The following is a 7,080-nucleotide window of genomic DNA, read 5'->3' as shown; positions in this document are numbered from 1 at the left end:
GAGGGGGCTGACTGACAAATATTTTTATAGCTAAACAAAACGAGTGCAAAATTTTTTTTGCGGATTTTAAGAACGCATAAATAACGCATTATTAATAGAAAAGTTGGCAGTTTTGTGATGACTGCCGACACTGATTTTGATATTTTTAATTTCTTTCTTATTGCTCGAATGATCCATTTACTTTGTCCAGAAGAGTCGGGTAAAGCAGATAATTTCTTTTTTTTTTATGTTTTAACTAAAAAGACATTTAAATGTTCAAATTTTTTAATTTAATTTTAGTTTATTCAAGGTTGATTTTATTAATAGAATTATAAGAATAAAAAAAGGTTTTTAATCTTAATTTTAACTGTGTCATTTCTCTTCCCAAACCTTAACACATCTGCTTTGTCTTCATCTATATATATTTTGTAAATGATATTAAACATCAATAATGATAAATGTAAAAAAGATTAATAAAGTATATTATACAAACTTTAGGAATCAATAGAGTAACTTCGACATTTATGCTGCAAAAGTTCAAGCAAGTAGAAAAAATAGAAGGAGTGGAAGTAATTTGCTCTTTTCTATTATATGTCTTTATATTATATTAGCATTATATTATGATTTTATTAAAAGTTATTGCGTAACTTTTGGTAAAAAACTGAAATTATACAATAACCTATTTTATGTGTTATTTTTAAGCATTATTTGTAAATTTTTCATGAGTCGTATCTCACCCCTATGGAATATATGGCAAAAGTGCAAGGGTTAAAAAAAATTCTTTTATTACAAAAAATAAATATTTCGAATTCCTAATATTTTTTTATAGTAGTATACATATATAAAGTTCTTATTGATATAATTTATTTCAAACGTAGTAAACAATACTTGATAAATCAAGTTTTTTATAAGTGCGATACGTATATATAGAAATTATCTTATATATAGAAATTGAACAATATTTTTTATACATACAAAACATTATAGAGTATATTAAAATTTATTTAGAATTGCTGCAATTTATTAATTATTATACACACATAATTTCAAACGACATTTGCGGATACGTTTTGAGGTCTCTCTCTTCGATATAAAGAGATATCTTCAAGAACATACCGCAGAAACATCGCCGGGGAAGATCGGTGCGGCAACGATATGAGAATGCGGCGCCAACTGCGAGTACGTGGAACAAGGTTTCACGAGGCCGATAGATACGGTGTCATGACGCCATCCCCCAGGATTTCGGAGAGGTGGAGTCGCGGCAAGTTGGCGAGAGGGTAAGGGGACAGCGCGATACGAGGAGGCTGCGGCTACGGAGCATAACCGAGCAGATAACACGTTTAGCCCCCTGCAGATGGGGATCGTTTAATTGCCCAAATTGGTATCGCGTCGTGCTTAGAATCGGTTCACCCTAAACTCGAAACCTCGCACATGGGGTGCCGACCCTTTTAAGATCTGTAATTCCTCTCTATGCGGCAAATAAGCTGCCAAATTCGAAATTTCCAATACAATTTTTTTCTTTGAAAAAAAAGAAAAGGTTTAAAAAATTAGAAAAGAGATTCAGCTTAAATTCAATTTATGTACATAATTGCGCGAGTCGTATTTTGTTTGTGATTTGCGTGTGCCAAAGTGTAATATAAATTCAGCTAAGAAATCGAATTGTAAATTAAATTTTCGTCCATGTAGACTCCTCGCCGCAGCTTTCATCCCTAAGCACTCCATGAAATATTCTCTCGCCCCTTCCGAGTTCCGAGTCATCGTGAAAGTGCCAAGCTGCGGGACAAAAAATCGCGCAAAGTATGCAAAAACGTAACCTGTCCTTCGGCACTTTTCTTTTTTAGAGGAACGAGATCTCCGGGCACCATTTGTTATTCTAATATCTATGTATCAGGGACTGGACCAAGCCGGGGCTCCGTGGGTTGGTTTAAGGTCCGATTTCGCATCCATCAATGTCGGTGGCGATTTTATACACGCTTCGCGGCACGGCTCGCGTGTCAGGGCTTTACGTGTGCATGCGACGCGCGCAGGACATTCCGCTCGTTTTGTGGTTTTACCGGACTCCACACGCGGAACAATAATTAGCAATAAATCGCCAACGGCTGACGTGCTGTCGGCTTTTCTTGCGGCTTTCCAAAGAAAGCGCGACGGTAGTTTCGTTACCATTTGACGAAAAACCTGATGCGCATAGCGCACTGTTTAACGAGGTTTGTGGACGGACGCAAAAATATTTGTGCGCTACATCTACTTGCATCTACGACGTGTCTACGGGAACTTCCACAGTTCTCCCCGCAGTGCTATATTTAATCAAATGCTATAATATTATATTATTGTTTGTAATGTAACATAATTGAGCGCAACAATAATATTAATAACTATTATTACATAATTACATTGCTGGATTGAAATAATAATACATATCAACGTTATCCTAATGATTGAAGCTATTAGATACAGAACAAAATAATTATATTGTATTGAAATTATTGGAATATATATATATATATATAGATATATGTCTAACGCTTTAATTATTCTAAAATATCTGCCTCGTTTGTCCCCGTTTTCATTGTTATACATATAGTTGTATGTTTTCTTGTAATATTTTTTTTTTTCATTTTATCTCTAATAAAAAAAGTTGACCATATTCCGAAAGAACTAGGTTCCATCAAAATATTGATATTGCCATATATCTCGATCGTAATTTTATCGATGCAACCGCCTTCTGTTTACTTGCAAAGTTTACAGTTATAGTATACCATAGCCATAGCCTGAAAAACTCGAAGATTAAACCGTATACAAATATTTGCAATTCTCGTTTTAGGATCATTAAAAGATTTCATTGCTGCAAATTGCACTACGCAATCTGTCCCTTCGATTTTATATCGTGCAACTTATTTATAACGTTTGTTTATTTTAATACAACAAAACCTTCCGAATTGCATAGCAATACATTTGACAGAACGATAAATAAAACTGTCCGTTTATCTAATAATAAAAATCAATATACATGCCCCTCTAAATTATTTAACGTGTCAGTTTATTAACGTCAGAGAAAACAAACAGATCAACCTGTAAATTTCCATGTTTGCAGGCCGAAGCAACAATAGGAACAATTCGGAGCAACGCGATTTATCACAGTTGTAACACACCTCTTCGAACTCGGTTTGATAAATGGGTGAATGTACCATTTATTTCTCGCAAGAAGTAAAATTCTATCTATCAATAACAAACGACCGAGATTAACAGTACGTTTGGATTAAATGTCACATCTAGAAATATCTTTATCAATAAATTAAAATGCAAAATTATAATGTCGACGGTAAAAAAACAAAAAATCAATATGCGAGAGCAGCTACACATATAATGCAATTTCACGCGGGCAGAGCTCGCAAAAAAGTATACGCGCTACGTGACATTTTAATCCATGTGCTGCAGAGGAAGACATTGCAAAAAAAGATTTAATAATAAACTAGCTTACCGATCCCGGAAGCAGAATTCCTGTGTTATGCTTCGTGACGCGTATCGTTCGATATCTTTGGACTGACCGCTCGAACGCTTTGATCGGGGCTCTCGAGTAAACGACATCGTGTTACGAGAGCCTTTGTGCTGGTGGCTTTCACCACGGCGCGAGTTTACCAACTATACACGAGCCCGCATCGACAGACGCCCATCCTCCTCGTACCTATAAACTTGGCTTCAGCTCCCATCCCTAAATGTCGGACGCAACGAAATAAACTACGCGTGCAATCTGCGTTTCGGTTTCGCGACTATCAAACATTCATGTCATAATAGCTGACGGAGAAACACTCGCAATCCGATTTACTCATTTATGCGACCACCATAATGGACTCGCGAAGTATCTATCACTTAAAATCGGATAAATATACATTTGATTGAAAACAGGATTTCTAAAATATTAGGTTAAGTAAAAAGTCATCGCGTTTTTTTAAAAGACATCTATCAGTAAAAACCGCAATTACTTTCTTATCAACAATATAAATATATATCTTGATAGAGTAAAGTTTCAGCTTTAAAAATCTCTTTTTTAAATTATACGATACGACAATTTTTAATGGAGTTATGAGCAATTAAAGTCAAAATAATTCTTTTATTTAATCCGCGATAACTCAGTAATCAAAAGTCGTAGGAATATTTAAAAAAAAACGATTTTGTAGGGAAAGTATCAAGCTTTCACGATAGGTAATCGAAAATTTTCTCAAATTCGTTTTGGACACGTTACAAATCCACAAAGTGAGAAGAAAATTTTTCGTCTTTTTCAGCTCGTAGTTTTTGGTATGTAAAAATTATCAAACTCATATAAACTTAAAAAATGTGATAAGCTTTTAAAAGTAGAGATTTCAAGCTTTAAAACCCTTTTTTTAAATTTGAATTTCATTCATTATTGACGAAGATATTGTATATACAACTTTGAGCTAAAAAATACGCGATGACTTTTTACTCAACCTAATATAAATCGAGAATCGATCGATTATCAGAACGATAAATGGAAGTCAGAATATTATACTATTTGCAAAATGTGTGTCACACTATATTTTCTCATTATAAAAACTCTATTATACAAAAAAAATGAAAAAATAAAAGCATAATAATAAAAAATAATAGAAAATTTCTAACAGGGTAAAAAATATTACGCATCCCAGTATTTGAAATATTGTTTAAAAAATGATTTTTAAATTATATTTTGCCTTTTGTCAAAAATTGTTTTCTCTGTTGGTATTCCGCAAAGTCTCACGCGTTAACCAGGTTGCCCAAATCGATAAAATACGATTTATGAAAGGGCAAAAGTACGCGTTTCGATCGAATAAGCCTTTTCCAACGTTTCGTCTCATGTGCACGAAATCTACCGTGCGCAGTAACGTGATGTCTCTCTCCCTAGAAGATCGGCGATCAAAGCAACAGCTTCAACGAAGCGTACGTGGGGTATCGAGAAGGCACACGAGGTGCACGGAACGTAATTTCGCTTCCGGCTAGGATCGTGCGTGAAACGTGGCGGCGACGTACAAAAAAGAAACCGCACCATTGCTGGCATTGGGTGCGCGCTGGAATTGTCATTAAGAGATTCGCCCCGCGGCATTAAAATATCTCCGTCGGCTGATTCCTACCCCGATACTATCCATTTCGCGCTCTGTTCTGTCCCTCTCTTTCTCTCTCTCTCTCTCTCTCTCTCTCTCTCTCTCTCTCTCTGTCTCTCTCCGTAGCCACGCTCCTCCTTTGTCTTCGCAGCCATGGATTGTTGCCATAACCATTCCTCTTTACAGGACTCTCTCCCTCTTCAACCCCGGGGCACGTCCCTGACAACCTTCCGAGCGCGGACACCCAACTCTGCGGCTGCAACCCTTCGAGTCGTATTTCCCGATCGTGCCGGGCATCCACGTGGGCGTCTTCAAGTTATTACCCAAGGTTGCCATTTACTTTCAAGCATCGCCCGCGGCGCTTCGGAAACAAGTTTGCTACTTTTTTTTAATTATTTTTCGATCTCATTTAATTCTCCACCGATATCGATATTTCCCGCGGTGATAAAATTCGTTTCAAATATATCATATCGGACAATAACGTTTCAAATTTTAGTACGTTTTTATATCGTTCCGTTTTTACATGTCAATATTAATAAAAATTAATTTAATACAAATTATATTCGGTCATATTACATAATAATTGTATTAAACAAATTGACTTACTTGTATAAAGACTTACGTGGATACAATTTCGACATCCAAATTTTAGTTGTCAATTTTAATTTTACCAATTTAATGGAGCAAATTTGACGTAATAAAGACTAAAACATTCTTCATATTAAATTCAATAAATAACATATGTAATTAAATTAATTACAGATTAATCTTTAATGAGAGACACAGGATATTTAATGAAAATCAAACGCTGTACCCAATTAACGCTTTCAACTATCGATGTAATCTACAAACGCGACCTCAGTAAATTCGCGTACCAATTTCCATGCATACTAAATTGCTCTTCAAAGTTCACGGATAAGTTCGTCGCCTCGGCTCCGACATTCCGTTCTAGATCCACCGGATTATTGGTCGCATAACATATAAACGCGGTACGAGCGCACTCTCAACTCGATGTGTATCGACGCGCCGCGAATTTCCGGCCGATTACACACGTCGAAACAAACATCGCTCCCGTTTGTGCGAGGGACAGACGTGGAGGAGGAGAAAACGGAGGGGTGGTGTCGCGCTCGTAATTACACTTTGTTCAACTAGTTTCACAGTCCGTCGCAATTTCGCCGATCGGCTGTCGTATTCCATGCGAAACAACGGACATTCGCGATGCGTAGACTCGCACGCGCGTATTCGTTTCTCGATTTTCAGGCTCAAATCAAGGACGGATGAGTGCATTCATTGGGTTCCATCGATGGGAGGAAGCGTCGATTTTAAAAGCGTCGCTCCTAAATTGGTCGAAGCATCGAAAGAATGGACGACGGATGGGTCGACGATACTTCGATTACCGAGAAAAAAAAATGCTGAGCCGCCCTAGACGCTCGGGTTGCGTGATGGAACAAATTGAATCCTCACGTGCTCAAAAAATTACGGAATTAGATTTAGGGGTGTAGCATGTGCGCGAAGGTAGGCGCCTCTCTTCTCTGACTATATTTCTTACAGTCTGCCCCATGCCTGTTATTTTGTAATACGTGCACAGCCCCCTACGTCAGCACTCGCACCCTACCGGAAACACGGACCCGGTTTACCCTCCCTCCCATCGCCTTCTAATACTGCTGCAGTCATCGTTAGGGCAGAGAATTGCTGCCAGGAACGCTGGGGGTAGGTTGTTGCTGCCGTTGCCCGGCAGCTCGTTTGAAACACTCGTCAAACGAGAACGAAATTGTCCACTGGCCCCAATCTCGTCGTTTTATCGTTTACGTTCGCACAGGGCATCCTCAGTTCTAGCGAAGGACATTAGAGGTATAATAGCTGCAACTAAAGTTTTATACGATCTTTAAACGCGGACCGCCGCAATGTTATTAAACGGTAGATGCTTTTTGTCTTTAACGTCTCTCATTTTTCAATATAATCATTTTGATTTTTCAATATAATTATTTTCATTTTTCAATATATAACA

At 37.3% G+C, this 7,080-nt stretch overlaps 1 protein-coding gene across 2 annotated transcripts in view; it reads right to left on the bottom strand.

Moving 5' to 3' along the window:
- LOC108751059 overlaps positions 1-7,080 on the bottom strand; it is a 25,557-nt gene that overhangs the window by 5,801 nt on the left and 12,676 nt on the right. The window contains exon 1 of one of the 2 annotated variants that reach the window (XM_018491001.1): positions 3,458-3,508. The exons of the other annotated variant lie outside the window; for it this stretch is intronic. The gene's annotated coding sequence lies outside the window, so the exon portion shown is untranslated. Of the gene's footprint in view, positions 1-3,457; positions 3,509-7,080 lie in introns of those variants that run through there. 2 annotated transcript variants of the gene reach the window in all.

The sequence above is a fragment of the Trachymyrmex septentrionalis genome, unplaced genomic scaffold (assembly GCF_001594115.1).
Source record: "Trachymyrmex septentrionalis isolate Tsep2-gDNA-1 unplaced genomic scaffold, Tsep1.0 scaffold40, whole genome shotgun sequence".
Classification (NCBI taxonomy): domain Eukaryota; kingdom Metazoa; phylum Arthropoda; class Insecta; order Hymenoptera; family Formicidae; genus Trachymyrmex; species Trachymyrmex septentrionalis.
This window is presented reverse-complemented; position numbering and strand designations above follow the sequence as displayed.